Source organism: Equus przewalskii, chromosome 12 (genome assembly GCF_037783145.1).
Source record: "Equus przewalskii isolate Varuska chromosome 12, EquPr2, whole genome shotgun sequence".
Taxonomy (NCBI): domain Eukaryota; kingdom Metazoa; phylum Chordata; class Mammalia; order Perissodactyla; family Equidae; genus Equus; species Equus przewalskii.
In genome coordinates, this window is record NC_091842.1 from 30807137 (window position 1) to 30830045 (window position 22909).

Below are 22909 nucleotides of genomic sequence, written 5' to 3' on the forward strand. Positions count from 1 at the left end.
CTGGACTCCCACCCCGTGGGTCTTCCTTCTCTCTCCATTCACACGGATTTTGGGAGCATCTCTGGACATGAGGCAGCAGGCTTTGGGCGTGTATGAGAGCCTGGTACTGTCCAGGGGGGACAGGCAGGTGACAGGGTGGCCTTTCCACCACCCTCAGCTCCTCCCTCCCTCTGGCCTGTGCTGAGCCTGGGGGTGCGGAATGCGGTGTCTAGGAGATGAAGCCGGACAGAGACCCCAGGGGTCAAGCACCGTCTTCAAGGAGGATCAGCCCTGGCCGGGGGAGGCGTTGCCCTTGTCAGCGCTTCACTTTGAGGCTCTGAGGACCCGTTCTTGGGGTCAGGTTCCCGGGGAGAGACCAGAGGAAGGAGGAGGCTCCCCGTGGCTCTCTGGGCAGTGTGGAGACCTGGCCTGCCATCCCCTGGCAGCCACACAGTGGACTCTCCATCATGGGAGCCTCTTCTTGGTGACAGACACACCCTTGACCCCTTCCCGTGTCAGGCACATGGCCAAGGGGTGCAGATGTGTGCACTGCTGAATGGGATCCAGTTTTAGAGGCGCTGTGATGGAACTGACACTGGGTACATAGGGGCTAATTCTACCAGGGGAAGGAGGTGGGGAGGGGTCAGGGAAATTTGGGGGGGAAATGTCTGCAAAGGAGTTAATCTTGGGACAAAGCAGAGAAGCTGTTCCAGGCAGAAGGAGCAGCCTGTGCAAAGGCCCTGGGGTATGAAAGAGCCCATGATGTCAGCCCGATTGGGTGGCTTGATGGGCTGCTATTGCTTTACAGATGGGGTGAGGTTGGGGTCAACTCAGAGACGGGCCGGCTGCCTTTCAGGAGCCCTAGGCGCTGTGTATCTCCCAGCTTCTGACTGAAGTCTGGAAATCCTTGGTTTCTGCAGAAAGTGTCTGGAGCCCAGCCAGAAGGGCAGCCCCCCCTGGGTCTAGGGACAAAGGTCGTGTCCCCAGAGACTGGCCCCTGCGAGCAGCGCCATCCACGTGCCAGGCCTTGCAGCTCCACAGCCTGTGCCCTGTGCGTGTGAATCAGCATATCCCACGGGACCCCCTCTGGGGCCGTCCTGGCGGGGCCACACCGAGCTGCTCCTGGGCCCGCGGCTGGGGCTGTGGCGTGGGGGCTCCTGGGGGCCAGCTGGTGCTTTCCTCCCCAGAGGGCAGACGGGGAGCCCGGTCTTGAGCCTTCCCTGCTGTGTGCCTTTGGGTGTGAGACCCTTGGCCTCACTGAGCCTCAGGTTCCTCGTCTGATAAATGAGGACAACGCCGCCTGCCTCCTGAGTCTGTGACGGGTATTGAACGAGGCAGTGTTTGCCCGGAGCCCACGGAGTGGCCCTCGGACCCAGCAGCTGCCTGTGGGGCCCCTGCCTCAGCCCCACACTCAGCCTCCGCCGAGGGACTGGCCTGGAAACCGGGGCACCACGTGGGGCCATTGAGGTGGCTCCTGGCCAGGCCTGGGGCGCCCTCGTGGGACGCAGGGCTGCCGAGGAGGCACGTATTTCAGACGCAGCACTGCCTTCCCTCGAAGACATATTTTCTCTCGGCTGTGAATAATTTCTGAAATCTGAATGTCCTCTGACTAGTGTGCTGTTTAATGGCCTTGGCAAAACATGTGTTTATGGTCACCCACTGCTGGCCAGGTGCTCCGGGGGCCCCAGGAGGCGGCAGGCAAGGGGACAGGTGAAGCCCTGGCTGTGTGGACGTCCACAGGGGATGGGGAGAAAGGAGCACATCAACAAGAGACTGTTGGAGCCACGCGCTCCAGAAGGAAAGAAAATAAGGCGGCGGGATAGAGGGCACCTGGGGTTGGGTCTTGGGGAGACCTGCCCTGGAGAGTTCTCACAGGAAGGCTTCTCCAAGGAGGTGAAAGACAGGGTCTAAAGACAAGCATCCTCGGCTCAGGGAACCACCTGGGCAAAGGCCCTGAGGTTTAAAACAGCCTGTGATGTTGGCCTGATTGGGTGGTTTGAAGCTGATGAAGGCGTCACTTTACAAAGGAATAAGGTTGGGGTGTGCTGAAAGGGGTGTAACTCCCCCTGACACACCTCACCAGCTCAAGCTGTGGCAAGGCCTGCTGGGAAAACATTCCAGGCAGAGGGGACAGTACGTGCAAAGGTCCTGAGGCAGGAGGGAGCTTGACATATTGAGGAGCTGAAAGAAGGTCAGTGAGTCTTTTGTGGAGTGAAATGAGGGAGGAGGTAAAATTCAGAGAGGTTTCCAGCAGCCACATCATATTGGACCTGTAGGCCTTGAGGATTAATTGGGATTTGAACCAGGATATATATATATATATATCTTGCTAGGTGCTGTTATCAGATCAGCAGTGGCTTAGAATAGAGGAAAGTTAATTCAATCCCCATGTGCTGCATGCTTTTTTTTTTTTTGGTGAGGAAGATTTGCTCTGAGCTAAGAGCTGTTGCCAATCTTCTTCTTTTTTTGATTGAGGAAGATTGTCCCTGAGCTAACCTCTGTGTCACTCTTCCTCTACTTTCTATGTAGGTGGCCACCGCAGCATGGCTTGATGAGTGGTGTAGGTCTGCACCCAGGATCCAAACCCAGGCCGCCAAAGTGGAATGCACCGGACTTCACCACTATGCCACTAGGCCAGGCCCCCTATGTGCTGCATGCTTTTAGTAGAGGCCCTCTGGGGGCCGGAGGGAACTGAGCTCCCTCACCCTGGGGATCCCAGGATGCTTTTCTAGGAGGCGAGGGTCCGAGGGTGAGGGATGCTAGAGGAAGCTGGAAACTTCCCTGGCTGTGTCCAGGGAGTTGCTGCTACTTCAAGATTCCTGGAGAGGAGGAGAAAGGGAAGAGGGGCCTGGAGAGGGGGCCGGGGACCAGGCCACCAGGGCTCCACTTCATCTGAGGCCAAGGGGCAAAGCCAGCCACAGAGAACCTTGTGTGGTTCGTACAGCACCTAGATTTCTATTGTTTTGTTGGAATTGCAATATTTAGAAATCAGGATTAAAAACAATCCAGCTTTCTGACTTACTCGAACAATGGAAAACTCTGGCAGCCCTGGACCCACAGTCCTGCATGACGAACACGAGTTGGAGCTGAGTGACAGCTGCCCAGTGTCAGGGGCCTGTGGTCTCCCGTTGTTCACAGTCTCCACCACTCCCTATTGTCTCCCTCCAGCCTCCTTCACTCCTTGGTCCCCAGCCTGGTCCCCAAGGGCATGTGAGTTTATGGTTCCTGCTGGGGGCCATGGGGAACCATGTTAGGATGGACCATTGAGGCTGGAGTGGGAGCTTAGAGGGGACAAGCGGTGCCAGGAGCCCAGGGTGTTGTGGTCACTCCTTCCCCGGATGCGGACAAGTCTAGACCCCACGCAGTGGGCGCGGGATGGAAGGATGGCACCCAGCAGCCACCAGCCCAGACTGATGACATTCGTGCGTTTGTGTCCTTCTCCCAGGCCGTGCCCGTCCCCTGCCCATCATGCCCTTCCAGCTGGCCTTTCATCCCGCAGCGAACCTCTGTGTGTCCGGCTCAGAGTCTCCATAAACCGCACCATGGAGCTGGCCCGAAGGTTGTCATCAGCAGTAATTGCAGGCTTTCGACCCCACCCCGGGGACCCCCTTGCGCGGGGAGCCTTCGTTCTTGGACGCATGGGTGGTAGACAGGCCTCTGCGCCGTCCCCAGGGCATCACTATCCTTGTGTCACCCTGCTTCCTTTGTCGTGAGCCATGGACCAAGGCTCTGGGTGACTCGGCACCCGGTGCTCACAGTGTCTGTGAAACCAGAGCTCCAGAGATCCCGGGATGTGATTCCAGTCCCGCGTCTGCCCCAGCTTCACTGAGGAGGGGGCCCCAGGAGGAAGTGGAGCAGCGGGGGTTCGGCCATGTGCGTGGGACTCACGTGCTTGTTCCCGCGGGCCTCATGGCTGGAGACATCACTTCTACTTGCTTCTGGCTGCTCCTCTCTCCTGTTCTTGGGCGTGTGGCTTTCTTTTCTTCTTTGTGAGGAAGTGCTCTGGGAGGGAAGGAAAGTCACGGAGGGCTGTGGCATGCCGTGGGCACGGGCCACTTCTCAAAGCCACCTGGGCGGCAGGCCTGGCTAGCCCATCTTACAGAGGGGGAAACTGAGGCTGAGCTGCACAATGATGAGCAAGGGGGGCATTGCTTCCGAGCTTGGCAGCCAGGAGACCTCCCCTCTGCCATGAAGGCCCTGCTGCTGTCCCCTTGCTTTTCTGTGACATGTGACGTTGAGAAGGCCATGCACTGTGGTGGGCCGGGCTGGGGGCCCCCTCCCCGTTCCGCTCCCCCCCCCCCCGCCCTCCAGCTTCCCTGGTCGTGGCCTGGACTGGGGGCTGGGGCCTAGGCCAGCCAGGCTCTTCCAGTCCCCATCTTTCCAGCTGGTGGCAGGTCTTCAAGTGGAAGCGAGAGACATTCTCTACCCTGTATTTCCCTCCCAACAAGCGCTTCATTGTGAACACGCTTTAAAACTTAAACCCATCATCACAATGACATTACCAGGGGCCTTGAACTCAGTGCTCTGCGGGCAGGTTTCCATCACAGTTTCCCAACCTAATGCCTGTGTGACCTTGGGCAAGTTACTCAACCTCTCTGTGCCTTAGTGTCTCCTCTGGCAAATGGGGGTGGTAACAGGGCCATAGACGGAAGGAGTTAACGCGCATAGGGCAGGTTCTGGCCCTGAGACAGCTCTGTGCAGGGCTGTGGCCTCCTCACTTGACCTTCACAGCCACCCCTGCGAGACTTGTGTTGTCATTGCACCTATTTTCTAGATGCAGAAATGGAGGTTCAGAGCAAAAAGTGACTTCCCGCAAGGTCAAACCATCATTGAAAAATCTCTTGAGGTAATAATGCCATTGAAGGAATCAGGCAGGGTGGACTGGCACGGCCGCCCCCCAGGCACACTGAGGGGTCCCCCCTCCCCTCCAGTGACACGACCCCCGCCATGGCCTAAGTGCTGGCTCCTCCCCCCTCAGTCTCTGGGGCCACCCTGGGAAACTGCGCTGTAGATCTGACCTCCTTCTGAAAGTCTTCCCTGTTAGGAACCATCTCAGTCACCCACTCCACCCCCAGTTTCCAGAAAGTTCTCTCTGGCAGTTCAAAACAGCCCTGGACCCCTTTCGGCCCCTCCCTGCAGATGGCCTGATAGACGTGTGACCTGGCATGGCTGGATTCCACCCCGGTGGCGAAGTGTTATTTCCTTTAATGCACACATATACACACACAGCTGTCTGGAAGAATTCCTGGGCCCAGCACGGAGCGTGAGTCAGCGTTCGCGGGGCACGCCTGCCCGCAGGGGTCTGGGCCGGCGCGCACTGCCCCCAACCCCCCACCTCTGCCTCCCCGACTATCAGCATTTTTCATTTTACATCTTTCTTACGGAAAATTTCAAAAACACACAGAAGTCGAGAGGACCAGACACGGATTCCAGCATCCCCAGCCCTCGGCTTCATCCCCGGCAACGTCTGGCAATCTCGTTTTATCACCTCCTGTGGGCTCCCTCTCTGGCTTTTTCCCCATTTGGCTGGAGGATTTGAAAGCAAATTGCAGACATCACGCCACGCACGCATGTTGTTTTTTCAAAAACTTAATTTTGAAATAATTAGAGAGTCGCAGGGAATTGCGAAGACAGGACAGCGTGGTCCAGGGTACCCCTCACCCAGTTTCCCCCAGGGGTTACGCCTCACATACCTATGCGACAATATCAGAACCCCGAACTGACATAGGTAGAGAGGGTGTGTGTGTGTGTATAGTTCCACGGCATCTCGTCACACGTGTGGCTTTAGTTCACCACCACCGCAAAGACCTCCCCACGTCCCACCCGCCACCCTGTCCCCGTGACAGCCGCTAATACTGTCTCCATCTCTATAACGTTGTCACTGGAGAACGTTGTGAAAATGGAATCACATAGCATGTGACCTTTGAAACTGGCTCTTTTTCCATGTAGCATAAAGCCCTGAGATTCATCCCAGTTGTTTCGTGTATCAGCACGTCATTCCTTTTTATGGCTGGGTAGTAATCCACCATGCGAATGGATCTCAGTCTGCTTAACCGTTCACCTCCTGAGGGGCTGTGTCCAGTTTGGGGCTGTTGTGAATAAAGCTGCGACAGGCTTTTGTGTGGATATAAGTTTTCGTTTCTCTGGGATCAATGCCCACCCAGGAGTGGCCCTGTATAAATGTCTCAGTTTATGGTTAGTGTTTAAGAAACGGACAGTCTCTTTTCCGGAGTGGCTGTACAGGCTTGGGGCCTGGGAAAGAAGCATCTGTGAGCCGAAGCCCAGGGAGGCTGGCCCTGGGTGCTCGGCCTGTGTCAGTTGCACACTTCCTGTGTACCAGGTGCTGTGCTAGGCTCCTTTCCCACAGAGGCTGTTTAGTCCCTGCTTTCCAGAAAACTAAAGCTCAGAGAGCTCACCAACTTGCCTGGGGCAACAGCTGGCAAGTGGGGACATCAGAATTCAAATCCAGCCCCAGGCGGGTCCAATGCCTGTGTGGTTGATACCCTCCCTTGTGGGGGGGCAGGAATTAGTGCTGAATGTCTTGGGGGCAGGGGACAGAGCAGGGGAGTTGGGGAAGAAGAACCTGGTGGGGGGAGCACAGCCCCAGCCCCAGGGGCCTGGCCTCTCTCTCCTTGCCTGGCTGCCCCAGCTCCTGCCTCCTGACCTTTGCAACAGATGGAGCTGTTGATCTGTGGCTAGCTGGGTCCCCTCGGCCCCCATGGGTGGCCCAGCATTCCCTGGCACCTCGGTCACCGCTGCGGGGAACTCGCCCTGCTCCCCCTGGCCCCGTCTGCCCCCTGGCACCTCTAGTCCTCCCCGTCAGCCTGAGAAGCTGTGGGTAATGCACAGAAAATCTGCTCTTGGCTGCTCATCCTTCCCCGCGGAAAGCTCTGTGCCCCCACCCTCTGTGCGGTGCTTTGGTGTCAGGAAGATGCTGTTGGCGGCGAGGATGGCCATACCTACTGTTCACCGGGCACTGGGCTGGGGCTTGGATATATGGCTTCACGGGATCGGCGTGACCACCACCGCTTTAGAGAGTTGCATTCAGAGGCGAGCCCAACTCACAGGTGGCAGAGCCGGGATGCCGTCTGACCCAAACCGGGGCCTCCCCCGGCTGAGCCAGGTAGAAGGGTCTCGCCAGCTCTGGAGCCTTGTCTTGCCCAGGAGGGGCAGCCTGGGGCTCTGAGATATCTCGACTTGGCACAGGTCGACCGTCCGGTCCTCGGTGGTCCAGGTGGCCCTGGAGGAGCCCCAGGGATGAAGCCTCTGCCTGGCCTAAGGTTCCAGACTAGCCCTTCTCCTAACCCTAACCTCACAGCTTACCATTCTAGCTGTGTGAGCCCAGGTAGGTGACTTGGGCTCTCTGAGCATCCTTCTCTCCTCCGTGTGGGGGAATCAGTCTTTCCCCTCCTGGGGGGCGCCTAGCCATCAACAGATTCGTAACCTGAAAAACACCCAGTGGGCAGAAGGAGGACGAGTGGACTGGCAGGTGAGGCCCCAGCCCTGGCCCTGGTCCCAGCACTCGGTGTGACCTGGGCAAGTCACTGTAGCTCGGGACCTCTGTTTCCACGTAGCATAGATGGCTATTACGACAGGATTGCTGAGTTGACTCATGTGACAGGGCTTTGTGAGCCATGAGACAGCATGTAAACATGGAGCTTTTCTGTTCTGTCAGACCATAGGTTTGGAGCTCTGTATTTTTATTTCTGAGCCTGCTTCTCTTTTGTGGCTCTGATTTTGTTGTTGTTGGGTGTAGGTATTTTTTGGTTTTGTTTTGTTTTCTGGTGAGGAGGAATGGCCCTGAGCTAACATCTGTTGCCAATCTTCCTCTTTTTGCTTGAGGAAGATGGTCCCTGAGCCACCATCTGTGCCCATCTTGCTCTATTTTATGTATGTGGGACACCTCCACAGCGTGGCTTGATGATCAGTGTGTAGGTCCACGCCTGGGATCCGAAACTGCAAACCCTGGGTGGCCAAAGCCAAGTGCGTGAACTTAACCACTACGCCACCATGCTGGCCCCACCGATTTTTTTTTTTAAAGTTGAGTAGGGCAAGTATGTTTCTGATCAAATTACATTGTATCTGTGTCCTGGGGGAGTGGGGCACAGAATCTCCTCCGTGTGCTTGGTTTGGTTCAGTGGCATTTCCTGAGCCCACTGTGTGCCACGCTCTGCACTGGGGACAGAGAGGGAGCCAGGCATGTTCTCTGTCCTTGAGGGGCCCACAACCCACTGGGGAGTCAGGAGTGAACAGACGAGCACGAGCCAGGGTGGTCTGCATGGTGCTGTTGGGGGAACCTGGCCCAGGTTAGAGGGTGGAGGGCCCATCAGAGACTTCCCTGAGACCCAGAAGCCCAAGGTGAGTTGTAAGAGATACCGTGGGAGTCAGGCAGGCAAATAAGGGGAGACGGGTGTTCCAGGCCAAAGGAACAGCCCCGGCGAAGGCCTGGAGGTATGTAGTACTCATACAGCCCTCCGCTTTCTCTCTGTGCCCAGGAGAATGATTGCCCAAACCACGCTCCACAGCAGTCTCCCTGCTGGATGCTGAGGTTTACCTTAAGCCTGGGCTGTTTCTATCATGCCCAGTTTGCACCTCGGGTCTGCAAAGTATCCTTCTCTATCCTTAAAGATTTACAACGTCATCTGTCCATCCATCTGTCTGTCCATCCGTTTTCACCTATTCATCATTCATCGTCCATCTATCCATTTATTTGTCCATCTGTTCAACTATCTGTCCATTCATCCATCATTTATCCATTCATCCATCTAGTCATCCACCCATGTATCCATTGTCTGTTTGTCCATCCATTCATAATTCATTCACCCATCTATTCATCCATTCATCTGTCCGTCTGTTCATTCATCATCCATCCATCCATCAATTTATCCATCCACCCATCCACCCATTTATTTACCCATCCATTCATCCATCTACTCATTCATCCATGCATCCATCTGTCTGTCTGTTCATCCATTCATCCCTGTATTCATTTATTCATTCATCCAGCCTTGTATCCATCAGCCTGTCTGTTCGTCCATCTATCCATTCATTTATTCATCATGCAGCCATCCATCTGTTTGTCCATCCCTCCGTTATCCATCCATGCATCTGTCTGTCTGTCCATCTTCCTACCTAGCCAGCCAGCCAGCTGTACAGCCAACAAGTATTTATTGAGTGCTGCTGATGAGCCAGGCCCTGCTGGTAACAGCTGTCCCCGGGGAGGCACAGGGCAGGTGATGAGCAGACGTGGGCTGAGGTTTGCTTCCCTCCCTGCTGGGGCCCTGCCCGAGATGGGCACAGACTTGCCCTGGAGTCCTTCCCTCTGCTGGGCTGCCTGGTCTTGTCAGGAGGGAGGCGGCTCTCGCTTCTCGGCTTGGGAAACTGTCCCTGACAATCTGCTCTTGAGAGTGTCACCTCCCCAGACAGAGGGTGAGGAAATCCACGCAGACCACAGATGCCTCCCGCCTGCCCCTGCTCAGAGCACCACCCCTCGCTACCTTTCTAGGGATGTGAACCCTGGGCACGCTTAGTCACTGCTGATGATGCCTTCGGCTCTGTCTCCCCACTCCAGGCCTTTGGGTTCCAGACAGAACTCCAAATGTTCACGCTGCCCACTGAGCCCCTTCCTGGCTGGTCCCAGCACCTCCCACGGGCGGTGCCTGGGAAAGCCAGATGGCTAACCTCTCTATGGATCCCTGCTTAGGTCCGGAACCCGAGGTCCATCACCTGGGCTCCTGTCCACCCACTTGGAGATCTGAAAAATTGGAGTCTAATCTTAAAGTAGGGCCATTTCACATGGAAGTGTGGACGTGTGTCTTCTCCTGACAACAGGAGGATAGGCCAGCACTACGTCCACATGCCAGCCTGTTAGGGGTTGGGCTGGGATCCAGCAGGACTGCCCTTTCAGACAGAGGGTGGACTCCCCAGCATCCTGCTTCGTGAGGAGTAAAGTGTGGAGAGAGGCGGGACTCAGATGGTAAAGGTCAAGCGAGAAGGGACTGTGCTGCCTCCCACGGGGGTTCTTGGCTCCCCAGTGAGCCTGGCTGTGACACGTCAGAGCTGGCCTGGGACCCAGCGCACTGGGCTTTATTTCAGCTGGCAGGCCTGACCGTTCCTCACGGGAGGGGTGGGCTTCCTGTTAGGGAGTGAGCTCCCTGCCCCTCAGCCCAGGAAGAAACCCATCCTGGCCAGCGAGCAGGGCCTGGGGAAGGGAAGCCTCAGAGCCGGGGGAGAAGGGACCTTCTGAGGCTCTGGGGTGTCGTGGGCCTGGATCTTGGGGGGCGGGAGATGGGAAGTGTGTACAGGTGGGCGTCAGAGGCTCTGAAGATGGGCCTGGGGGCTGTGCAGAGAGCAGCATCTGTGACTGGTGGAGGCAGAGCCCCCAGCCCTGGGCACACGTGGTGAAGCCTGACCCGGGCAGCTTGGATGAAGTTTTGACACTGGTGGGATCCCCGCAAAGTCACTATAATTTGGATATGTAATGGAAACCTGATTCTTCCTTATCACAGGCCTTGTCTTTGGGATATGATTTATGTGATGAATGCTCATTGTGTACCCACTTTGGGGGTTCCACAGAGAAATTGAACCACCGTTCTTGCCTCGGGGAAAACACAGCCTGGGGCATCAGGAAGGCTTCCTGGAGGAGGTGATGCCTCGGTGGGAGTTGTGAAGGATGAAGTGAGCATTTAGCCTGGCGAAGCCCAAAGGAGAAAGGGGCCAGGCAAAGGGAACAGAAATCACAAAGGGAGAAGGCACTGAGGACAGATGGTTTCCAGCCTGTTGGGGACAGGGGGACTGAGGCAAATTGGCACTGGGGCTGAGGCTGGAGGGAGGGGGGCCAGTGCCATAAGTGCTCACTGGAGGCTGGATCCAAGTGGCCTTGTGGGAAGGCCCAGGAAGTTGGAGTTAGAAACTTACCTGTTGGTAACAGAGAGCAATGAAAGGGATTTTAGTAAGGGAGGGGGTACCTTCAGCCCAGGGTGAGAATAGAGGGGCCCGGGTCACTATCGCAATAGCACGTGGTGGCCATGGGTAGTGAGGAGGGGTGAGATGTGGGGGAAGTTTAGAAGGGGCCCTAGGGACCAATGGCCAGTGGTAGACAAAGGAGGAGGTGTCCCCTATGAGAGCTGGGGAAGCAGAACTGGGACCCCAGCAATAGTGTCCTTGCAGATAGTTCACTGGAAGCCCCTCCCCCAAACACCCTAAGGAGAGGTCTTGAGGGCACTAGGGTTACAAGGGTACACGATATAGTGGGATGGGGGAGAGTTTACGATCTGAAGGATGAAGATGTGCTGGGCACATGTCTGGGGAGAGTGAGGGCATCTGTGGCAGATGGCACAGCATGTACTAAGGCCCTGTGGCAGCAGAGGCAAGAGAGGAGAAGGGGCTGAAAGGTGGCCTGCATGACTGGACAGGGAATGAGGTATGAGATGAGGTTGGAGGGTGCAGGAGTCAGACAACAGGGATGCTGGGGAACCAATGAAATGCTTTCAGTGGTGACATCATCCAATATGTCTACAGTGGTCCCTGAGCTGCAGGAGGCGACATTTGTAGGTCAGTGCAGAAGCTGGAGCATGTGTCCAGGTGAGAGGTGAACTCATATGACCTTTATAACCAGAAAAAATATTAAACTGCATATACACCAGATGTATTAGTTTCCTTGGGGGCCTTAACAAATTGCCACAGAGTGGCTTAAAGCAACAGAAACTGATTCGCTAAGAGCTCTGGAGGCTAGAAGGCTGAAATCAAGGTGTTGGCAGGGCCATGCTCCCTCTGAAGACTCTAGGGAAGAAATCCTTCCTGGCCTCTTCCAGCTTCTGGTATTTTCTGGGCATCCTTGATGTTCCTAGATTTGTGGCCGCATGTCTCCAATCTCTGCCTCCATCATTACATGGTCTTCTTCCCTGTGTGTCTCCGTGTCTCGTCTTATAAGGAGCTCAGTCATTGGATCAGGCCCCACCCTAATCCAGCATGACCTCATCTTTTTTTTTTTTTTTTTTTAAGATTTTTATTTTTTTCCTTTTTCTCCCCAAAGCCCCCCAGTACATAGTTGTCTATTCTTCGTTGTGGGTCCTTCTGGTTGTGGCATGTGGGACGCTGCCTCAGCGTGGTCTGACGAGCAGTGCCATGTCCGCACCCAGGATTCGAACCAACGAAACACTGGGCCGCCTGCAGCGGAGCGCGCGAACTTAACCACTCGGCCACGGGGCCAGCCCCTAGCATGACCTCATCTTTACTGATTGCATCAGTAAAGACCCTCTTTCCCCAGATAAGACCACATTCACAGGTACCTGGCATTAGGACTTCAACCTACCACATTCTGTTTCTTGAAATGAATGCTCATGACGCAGGAGTTTTCACTCTGAAATTTCATTGAGCTATACCTTGATGATCCATGCACTTTTCTGCACATGCTGTATTTCAATTAGCATATTAGCATACACGCACGTGCTGACAACAGAGGCTGACGGCCGCTGTACGGTGATGTTAACAGAGGCATCCCCCTCAGTGGTGGGTCTAGATTCATTTTCTCCCCATGCGTTCCAAATTTCCGGTCATAGGCGCGCATTCACTTTATCGAATAATAATAAATCCACGCATATCATAAAAGAACATCTGGGTTGGAACCCTCACCCACCAATCCTTCTCTGTCCCCAAAGCTTTTGTAACAGGAGGTGGGAGTCTGAATGGGAATTTGGCCTGCCCTGAGAATCCTTCCAAATAAATAGATTTAGTGCCATTACCTACCTCCCTGAAACGTCCTGCTAATGACTTGTGGCCCCGATGATCCCCACAGACTTTCTGCGGAGCGTGGGGCTTGGCAGTTCCCTCACTGGTCCTCTTCCGGAGGACAGAGGAGCAGTGTAATAATAGAACTGACCTCATGGGTGGCTGGGAGGCGTAACTGGGAGGATGCACGTGAAACCCTTTGCACGGGGCCCTGGCACAGGGGAGGGCTGCCACGAATACCCTCCTGATTAGAAAATGCCCCGAGTACGTGGCAGGCGCCTCACTGTCCTAGTTTAATGGTTCAGCTAGTCGGGGAAAGTCTAGTAAGTGATACCTCGCCCCCTTGCACGTGGTCATCCCTGGGGGACAGACAGGGGTGGCGGGGGCTTCCCTTCCCCGGCATGTTTTCCCATTTTGCTCCTTTTGAACCCTTCTTGGCGTTCCTCCCCCGCTGTTCTCCTCACCTGTTGCGGCTGGGTGCTGTTTCATGCTGTGCGTTTCAGGCCACGTGCTGCCACGGCGGTTCAGCCATCACAGGAAGATTTAGAGGGAGCAGGTGGGGGTGAGACGGTGAGAGGATGGATGGAAGGGCGAGAGGAGGCAGCCGAGGGGGAGGGGTTCTCAGCACGCTCCAGGCCACGCCCCTGCCCTGGCCACGCCCCGGGGGCGGTGCTTCGCCGGGTCTGGGCTCCCACCGGCGCCCCAGGGTTTGGAATCCCAGCTGCGTCGGAACCTGGTCTCCTTTGGCAATATCCGTCCAAATTACAAATGCAGGAACCCTGTGACCCAGCGAGGCTGCTGCCCCACAATAATCCTACAGATAAACTGGGGCTTGCGGGACGCTCCTTATATACAAGGTTATCCTTTGCAACTTGTAAAAGCGAAAGATTGAAAACAACCTAAACGCCCATCAGTAAGGGGCTGAGTAGACCAACTGGCACACTCCATGTAGCGGAATACTGTGCTGTGCAGCTGTAAAGAGCAGCGAGGGACATGTCCAAGCTTTATTAGGCGAGGAGAGCCAGGTTCAAACAGCATATAGAATATACCTCTTTGCAGAAAAGGGAAGGGATAAATATATATTTTTATTAGCTTATATTTGCGTAAAGAATCTGGCTACCCACTGAGTGACTAAATGTTACTTGAGGTGGGGGTGAAACTTAGTGATTGGGGCACACTAAGAGGGGAAGGGACACAGACTTATTTATTGCCTTTTTTCGTTTTTTGGACCCATGTGAACTTACTTCTTTTCAAAATTGCAAGTTAAACAGAAATGTAGCATCTTTAAAACAGTGTGTTTTAAAGCAGCAGCTTGGGCTCAAGGGTCACACTGAGCCTCGCTTCAGCCTCTCATAGCGGTGTGACCTTGGGCGAGTTACTCAACCTTTCTGTTTCAGTTCCTCTATTGATGAAATGGGGGTAATATCACTTCCAACCTTGAGCTGTTGGGAGGATTCAGGGAGCTCAACTGTGCTCAGTGCCTGGCAGGCAGTAGGCAGGTGACAAGAGTGAGTTGGTAGGGGCGGGGGGCTTCCTGAAAGCAGTTTGGAACGGGCACAGGATGTGAACCCCGGAACCGCCGTGAGCCATCTCTGTCTGGTGTCTGTGTCTTCCCTCTGCCTCAGGGGCCCTGGCCTGATGGGAGCCACTTGTTAAGCAAGCGACAGTAAGGTCCCCTCCTCCTCTCCCTCCTCTTGCTCCTGGGGAGGCCTCATAGGCTTGATCCGGAGTGTGGCTGGGCTGGGAGCCAGGGCAGGGGTTGCATTAAAGCAGGTGGGCGTCACTTAGCTTGTTGGGGCTGTAGATGAGGACGCAGAATGGCGAGTCCCACTTGGAGCTGGCTCTGGCCTCTGGCCCTGCCTGACCCTTTGGCTCCACTTCCTGGAACCCCTAAGAAGGAGGAGCCCAGGGTGTAGGTCTGCAGGGCACCCCACAACTGCCCCCCACCCTCATGCTGCACTGATGACACCAGCAGAGAGAGCACCCATGCCAAAAGTCAAGCAGTGAACACACAGCATGCCTGACCACAGCACTTGGCTCAGAGGCCGTCTCACTTTCTGCCCAGTGATGGCTTTTTCCAGAAGGTTCTACCCACCATGACTTTGGGGGCTGGTTTCACTGAATAAACAGCCCTTGTGCCTCACTTTGTTGAAATGGGTGCAGGAGCCCGTGAGGACAAGGCGAGGCGGGCGGTCACTTTGGAGGGAACAGGGACAGAGGGACCTGTGACCTTGTTTGTGTGTCTGCCTTCACCCGGTGGAGACATTCCTGAAATAGGAGCCAGTATAACTCGGTCATTTGATTGCTCTGTAAAATAAGGCGGACTTGGGTAGGCGTAGGACACAACTCCAGGCTCAGGTGTGTTGGAATTCGAGTTTTGTGTAAATCCATTTAATTTCTGTTTAAGCCTTCATCCTGCCAGCCTGATGGGACAGTTTTGCCTCAGTTTTTCAGGATTAACCCACCTTGTGGAGTTGACATCGTGGTCCTCTGGTCCTGACCCAGACAGGTGATGTGGGAGGGTATCAGGGGCCCCTTGAGATCTGGGAGTTTGGGGCTGCTTGGGACCCTGTGGTCAGGGTCATCCCTTGTCCCTCTTGAGCTCCTTCTGATTCAAGTGTCAGAATGGGTGTCCCCTTGCTCCTGTTCTTCCTTCACTCAGTGTAGTCTTTACCCTAATGCTTACAACGAGTTTTTGGCCCAAACGTGGCACCCTGACCTCACTTCCCTGAAGCCCCTGAGGGCCAGGACAGGGGTTGGCGAACTTTCTGTAAAGCGCCAGGTAGTAAGTATTTCAAGCTTTGCTGGCTGTGGTCTCCGTAGCAGTGACTCAGCTCCACCATTGTAGGTCAAAAGCAGCCGTAGACAATATATAAACAAATGGGCACGGCTGTGTTCCGATAAAACTTTATTCACAAAAAGAGCACAGCGAAAGAAACAATCACCAAAGCGGAAAGGCAACCTACAGAATAGGAGGAGATATTTGCAAACCACATATCTGCTAAGAGGTTAATATCCAAAACATATAAGGAATTCCTACCACTCGATAGCAAAACAACAACCACCCAATTAAAAAACTAGGCAAAGGACTTAGATAGACATTTCCCCCAAAGAAGATACACAAACAGCCGACAGATATGTGAAAAGATGCTCAACATCTCTGATCATGAGGGGAATGCAAATCAAAACGCAGTGAGCTATCAGCCCTCATCTGTTAGGATGGCTGTTCTAAAGAAAACAAAAGGTAACGAGTGTTGGAAAAGACGTGGAGAAATTGGGACCCTTGTGCACTGTTGGTGGGAATGTAAAATGGTACAGCTGCTGTGGAAAACAGAATGGAGGGGCTTCAAAAAATTAAAAATGAAACTACCATTTGATCCAGTGATCGCACATCTGGGTAATTATCCAAAGGGATTGAAATCAGGATCTTGAAGGGCTGTTGGCCCTCCCATGTTCATTACAGCATTATTTACAATAGCCAAGATGTGTGAACACCATGAGTGCCCACGGAGAGATGAATGGATAAAGAAAATGTGGTATATACACACAATGGGATATCGTTCAGCCATGAGAAAGAAGGAAATCCTGCCATATGAGACAGTATGGACGAGCCTGGAGGATGTGATGCTAAGTGAAATCAGCCCGTCACAGAAGGACAAACACTATGATTCTAGTTATATGAGGAATCTAAAATAGCCACACTCGGGGGCTGGCCCCGTGGCATAGTGGTTAAGTTCGCATGCTCCACTTTGGTGGCCTGGGGTTTGAGGGTTCAGATCCCGGGCACGGACCTACACACCGCTTATCAAGCCATGCTGTGGTGGCATCCCACATACAAAATAGAGGAAGACTGGCATGGATATTAACTTGTCGACAATCTTCCTCCAGCAAAAAGAGGAAGATTGGCAACAGATGTTAGCTCAGGGCCAATCTTCCTCACCAAGAAAAAAAATAAATAATAAATAATAAAATAGTCACACTCTTAGAAGCATAGGGTAGAATGGTGGTCGCCAGGGCCTAGGGGAGGGGAAGAGGAGTTGCTATTCAATGGGTATAAAGTTTCGTTGTATAAAGTTCTGGAGGTCTGCCATATGACATAGTGCCGATAGTTGACAGTACTGTATTTTACACTTAAAATTTTGTTAAGAGGATAGATCTCATATTCTCACATGAAGCATTCTCACTACAATTAAAAAAAAGGCAGTGGGCTGAGTTTGGCTCTCAGTCTGCAGCTGGCTGCCCCTTGGCCTAGGCCTTCGGAAGCCAAGCCACAGAGGCCCAGACAGTGTCCCTGTTCGGCTGGTGGCACTTCTGGAGGCAGTGAACAGGGCCAGCTCTTTGCTTCGAAAGAAGGAAAAGGAGAAAAGGCCCAGGGGATTGATACTCATCCTCAAAGGCCAGCTCATTCGGGAAGACTTTTGTAAGTCAAATATCACTCCCGAATTTACCTTTGGGGGAAGATACAGTTTCCTAGTTGATTTGCCTACAATGAGCTGTGCTTGCTGCTGGGGGGTCATCAGATGCTCCACGGCTCTTTTGTGAGTCTTTGCACAGCTGGGCCCTCAGATGTGTGGGTGGAGGCCTCTTGCTCGGGGCTCCAGCTGGTCTAGGAGGAGTCCTGGTCATGGCACTCTTTCTGCCTGTGTGACCTTGGGCAAGAGAGCTGGCCTCTCTGTTCCTTGGTTACCTAATCTGTGAACTGGGGAGAACTCCACCACCTATGCCCAAGGTTGTTACCGGCTCACATGACACAGTTTGTCAGCTGCCTGGCACCAGCCTGGCAGAGGTGAGTGTTCAGTGAATGGGAACTGACAACCCAGCCTCACGCTCCAGTTATCTTGGCGAGACACTTGGGCAACCGGTTAGAGATGGTTAGAAGGTAGACAGGGCAGGATTCGGCAAGGGGCATCGTCCAAGTCCCGCTGGCTTCTGTGTGTCTGTAGGCTGGTGATGCAACTTCTCTGAACCCTGGTTTCTTCATCTGTGAAGCGGGGATAATAAGTAGGACCAGTTTTTCAAGGACTTAATGAGAGGTGCACAGCGCCTGGCATGCAGTAGGTGCTTAATAAACGGGGAGGTGTTTACCATTTACCTCTGCTGGGTCCCTTCCTCACTGCCTTGTGCTTATGTTGACCCACCTAGGTTTCCCCACCAGCCAGTGACCCCTGAGGACAGAGTCTGGGTCTTGGTCGGAGCAGAGAGGGGTTCCATCCCTCGGATGGCTCAGGGAGAAGGACTTACCTGAGGCTTCACCTGCCCAGAGCCTGGACCCCAGGACCTGCTGGAATTGATGACATCTCTTCATCCTTGTTGTCAGTCACCTTCCACTTATGGCCAATAGACCAGGCTTCCCACTGTGATAGCCGTGGCATGAGTCCTTTAAGACTGTTTATTGGTTTAAAAAATAAATGAGTTGGTTTAAATAAAAAATATTAAGCAAAGAAAGAATACAGGAGGAACGATCATACGCGGTGCCAGTTTGGGAAGCCGTGGAGTAGAGTAGAGAGCATCCCTGGGTAACATCGTGGAGGGCTCTGGGATGATGAGACAGGAACCAGATTTGGGGGGGGGGGTGATGCTCGAAGGACTTCTAGTTACTTAGCATCTCTGGGCCTCAGTTTACTCATCTGTAAAATGGGGGGCGTGGTTGTGAGAATTCATTGAGGTCAAGCACGTCATAACACTCGGGTATTAACAGTTAGGATGGGAGGGGGAGTTAATGCAATGGGGTCCCCTGGATGGGGTCCTGCAAGAGAAAAGGGCGTTAGCAGGAAAACAGGGGAAATTTGAATATAGTCTGGAGCATAGTTAATAGTAATGACTGATATTCACGTCTCATGCAAAAGTACCATAGTTACCCAAGACGTTGGCTTTAAAGGAAGTGGGTGAAGGATGTGGGAACTCTGCACTGTCTTTGCGACAGTCCTGTAAATCTGAAACTTTTCCAAAATAAAAAGTTTGTTTGTAAACATTAAAAAGAATGAGGACAAAATGCTATTGTTAATTGGGGCAGGGAGGTGCTGAGTCCACAGCCTGGGAAATTAAGACAAGGTGCCCTGGAGAGAGGGAAGGCTGCGTCTTGGAGGAGAAAAGGGTGTTGCTCACAGAGAGAACAGCTGTCTCCGGGTGAGGAAGCATGGAAGCAAGCCCTTCCCTGCCTCCGGGCCTTTGCATCTGCGGTTGCCCCTTCCAAGAGTGCTCTTACCTCCTCCCCTTTATCTGGCCCAAAGCAAGTGTCACCCACTCAAAGAGCTCTCCTCACCCCCTCCTCCAGGTCGCATTCACTGTCACATGCTCCCAGGGGCCCTGTCCTTTCGCTTCATGGCCTGATCTCACCAGTGGAATGAACTAGTTCCTTATGGGACTCAGGGCCAGCTTTGTGGGTGGACAACCTGTGCGGTCGCACGTGGCCCCACGCTCAGAAGGGCCTTGTGCTGGGTTGAGAGCCCTGCCATCGCCGTTTGGAAATTCCTAATAATTTTTGAACAAGGGGCCTGTATTTTCATTTAGCACGGGCCCCTCACAAATTAGGTGGCTGGTCCTGGTGGGGTTTACGGGCTGGACATCCCCACCCCACATTAGACCATTGCGGTAGTTTCCTGTGGCCGCTGGAACAAATTACCACAAAGGAAGGAGCTTAAAACCACACAACTTTATTATCTTACAATCTAGAGGTCTGAGGTCTAAAACAGGGCTGCAGGGCCGTGTTCCTTCTAGAAGCTCTTGGGGAGAATCCTTTTCCCTGCCTGGTCCAGCTCCTCAAGGTCCCCCGCATTCTTTGGCTCGCAGCCCCTTCCTCCATCTTCAGGGCCAGCCACGCAGCATTTTCCCTCCACTCTGACCTCTCCTTCCATCCTCTCATCTTCTCTCTCTGACTCTGAGCCTCCTGCCTCCCTCCTATAAGGACTTGTGATGAGATGGGGCCCAGGACAATTTCCCACCTCCAATCTCTAATTTGGTCACGTGTGCCAAGTCCCTTTTACCATGGCGATGCTCAATACATGGATGGATGAACGAATGAATGAGACAAGGCATTGTGTGCGGCTGGAACCCGTCTGAGGACACGAAGGGCAGGAGACTGGCTCGAGTGGGGCCAGGACACTCACTTTGCTGGGCTGGAGCTCTACCCGTGGGTGTGGGCAGCAGCCACCGAGAAGCTGGCCTTAAGTGACAGAAGCCCAGAGAAGGTGGCCAGTTCCCGTTGTGGGCCAGCCTTGGTGGTCTTTGGCATATCCAAGAGGGCTCAGAGTTCCTATGGTGGTGATTGTCCTTGGCTGCCTGGTGATGGGCACATGCACTTTGCTTTCCTTGTCATGTGCTGTCACCTCCTCTTCACCAGGGTCACTGCTCCTCTGCCCTCTAGGGGTGGGAGAAACTGAGCTATTGGAGGTGACAACGTGGTGACCTGGAGGTCATGCCCTGTGCCCCTGGTCCTCTCCTCAAACCAGCCGTGGGACGGTTTTTCTTTTGCTTACGGTGACTGCCGAGCGCCGAGTAAGGGCCGTGTGTCACACCCAGTCCAGGGAGGGCGTGTGAAGGGGCCCAGGCGCGTCCCTGGGCTCCCCACGCTCAGTCTCCTGGGGGGACGCCTTGTGGCCCAAATTGTGGAGAGGCAAGGACCCACTTCCGGGTCATTCCAGAGGGAACTAAGTGCTGTGAAAAAGCTACGGCAGATGGTGGATGGGGGTCTCCCTGAGACCGGTCATCCAGGCCTCTCTGGGTCATCTCATTTGAGCCAAGTCCTGAAGGACAGAAGCCACGTGGAGAGCCTGGAAACAGAGCTGTGGGCAGAGGGAACAGCAGAGGCAAAGGCCTGGAGTCAGGGCTGAGCGGCCGGTGGGAGAGGAGGCCAAGGCCTTGCGGACAGGGAGGAGCTGGGCTCTCAGAGGAGAGCACAGAGGAGGGTTCCTGGCGGCCAGTGGAGGTGGCTTTAGGGAGAGCTACCAGGAGGCTGGGCAGGGGAGGGGTGTCACGATGACGGGGAGAAGCTCTGGAAGTCAGCCCACCAGGACTGTTAAATGGGAGCCCGCTCCCTGCTACGCCCCACCCCAGGGTCCTCCAGCCACGCGCCACTCCCAGCTCCAGGCCTGCAGGTGTGACACAGGAGGCTCCCTCCTCATCCATCCTCTCTATCCTCAGGGAAGCACTGGCACCGGGGAAATGTCAGCCATCCATTCGTTCATTCGGCAGCAGGGGCATTGCCCCAAACCAGAGCAGGGGACCGAGTGCCCTCCACCCTTTTTCACCTCCTCCCCAAACCATTTGTCCGTTAAGTGGATGCCTCGGGCACATTGATAGCCTTGGGCTCCAGGGAAGGCCCCTTCCCATGCAGCCTCATAGACAGAGAGCACCAGGGGCGTCCTTGGAGCGTGACCTCCCTCCAGGGCCCCCCTCTGAGTGCGCAGAGCTCTGAGGAGCCACCTGGAGACTCAGAGCGTGGCCCCTGGCCTCAGCTGTTCTTAGCCACCACCCCAGATATAAACCCTCCAGGGAGGGCGCAGCTGAGCCCACCAGGGCGCTGCCAGGGAGCGAGCTCCCAGGGCAGCAAGCTGTGGCCAGGCAGGTGCCTTGAGCTACGAACCACAGCCAGGAGGTCTGGGTTTCCCATAGGCCCCACTGGCCAGCTACCAAAGGCCCTAGGCATAAAGCCTTTACCCAAGGCGGTCCCTCTACCTGGCTCTCTCTCGCCACACTGCTCGCTTGGGTCGCTCTTGTTAAAATATTGAAATACTGAAACACTCCAGCCAATAGCTGCTGCCCGGTGACCTCCTGGAGCGCCCTCACCACCCCAGCCACCCTGGCCCCACTCTGGAGCTCCCGTGACCCAGCAGCAAAGGGTTAGTGCTTGGGGTGGCTGGGGGCCCCAGGATGACAGTGGGCACACGCTGTCTTGGCAACTGTACTGTCAAGGTCACATACTTTCCATATCCCCCTGCCACCCATCCCCTCCCTGCCCACCTCCCTGGCCCCCCTACTCCTTGGCTGGCTCATTTCCTCATCTCCCCTGCTCCCCGGGCAGGATGGAATGAAATAGTGCAGGCTTAAATACCTACTCTGTGCTAGGTGCCTCCGTCGCCTGGCTCTGATCTCTCCAGAAAACCTTTGTGGACACCCCCTTTCGAATTACCCTCCCCCCAGATTCCTATGCCACGTGCCTAGTGTTGTAACACAATTCTCATTTGTTAGTAGTAGCTGCCGCCAAACATTTATTCATTTGTTTGTTTATTCCTCCATCCGACACACATTTACTGCGGGCCTACTATGCATCAGCTGCTGCTCTGGGGGCTGAGGGTCCAGCAGGGGGAGAAGTGAGCTCGATAGGCAGGATATGGCAGTTTGAGAGGGCCAGCATGAAATTGGGGGATTGGTGAGGGTATGACTGCCAGTTATTGGCCACACTAAGGACCAGGGGATAGCCCTGGGGCTGGGGGCTGCAGTAGGGTGAAGGATGGCACCCTGGAGCCAAGAGGATCAAGGCCCCTAGAGGTTCATGGATGGTCAACAAGGAAGATGGCGGAAGTGGAGATGGGGAGGGGCCAGGAGCTCTCAGCACCAGCTGTAACCCGCCTGGGCACAAGGCTCCCTCCAGCAAACCTGCAGGGCGGGATGTACTGCTCCTCTCCCCATTTTACAGATGTGGAGACTGAGGCACAGGGAGATCCGGCAACCTGCCTGTGGTCGTGCCTCAGTCTCTCTCTTTGTAAAATGAGGGGTGAGGGCTCTTCCGTGCCAGGGTGCTAGCTACCTCGTGCAGCAGGGCGCTGTGAACGCTCAGCTTACGCCAGCTCAGGTCAAAGAATTCTTGTTCAGAGGCTTCTCTGACCACCGGCTCCCTAGGGCAGGCAGCCCGCTGCCCCATGCTCTGTCTGCATGCCGTCTCCTCATCTAGTTTGTGTTGCTGCTGGAGCCACCGCCTGTCCCCAGAGGACTGACAAGGGTGGTATGTGCCTTCATCTGTGTCCAGCTTGGAGACAGCCGCGAGACCAGCCTTGTGTCGGGAAGTGACGCCCTGTGAAAATCCAGAACTGGGGTCATCTCCACTGCCCACCTTCGCTCTGGGTCTCCCTGCTTCTCCAGGTCTTTCTCAAGCTCCTAAAGTAGGATGGGGGGCTTGCTTTTGCCTGCTGGTGGGTGAAACCATGTCCCTTTGGTTGGCTAGAATGGATGTCTGCCTACAGGGAAGCCATCAGGATGCTTGTTG

The 22909-nt window shown here is 54.6% G+C and overlaps 1 protein-coding gene and 1 long non-coding RNA gene across 4 annotated transcripts in view; one reads left to right on the plus strand and one right to left on the minus strand.

Moving 5' to 3' along the window:
* The window catches only part of PARN (poly(A)-specific ribonuclease), a 242621-nt gene that overhangs the window by 191300 nt on the left and 28412 nt on the right, over positions 1-22909 (plus strand). The window lies entirely within an intron of this gene.
* Positions 2907-13359, minus strand: LOC139074913 (uncharacterized). The gene is made up of 2 exons (XR_011524899.1): positions 13173-13359; positions 2907-3981 (listed from the first exon to the last, which is right to left on the minus strand). It is a non-coding gene; the product is annotated as an uncharacterized lncRNA (long non-coding RNA).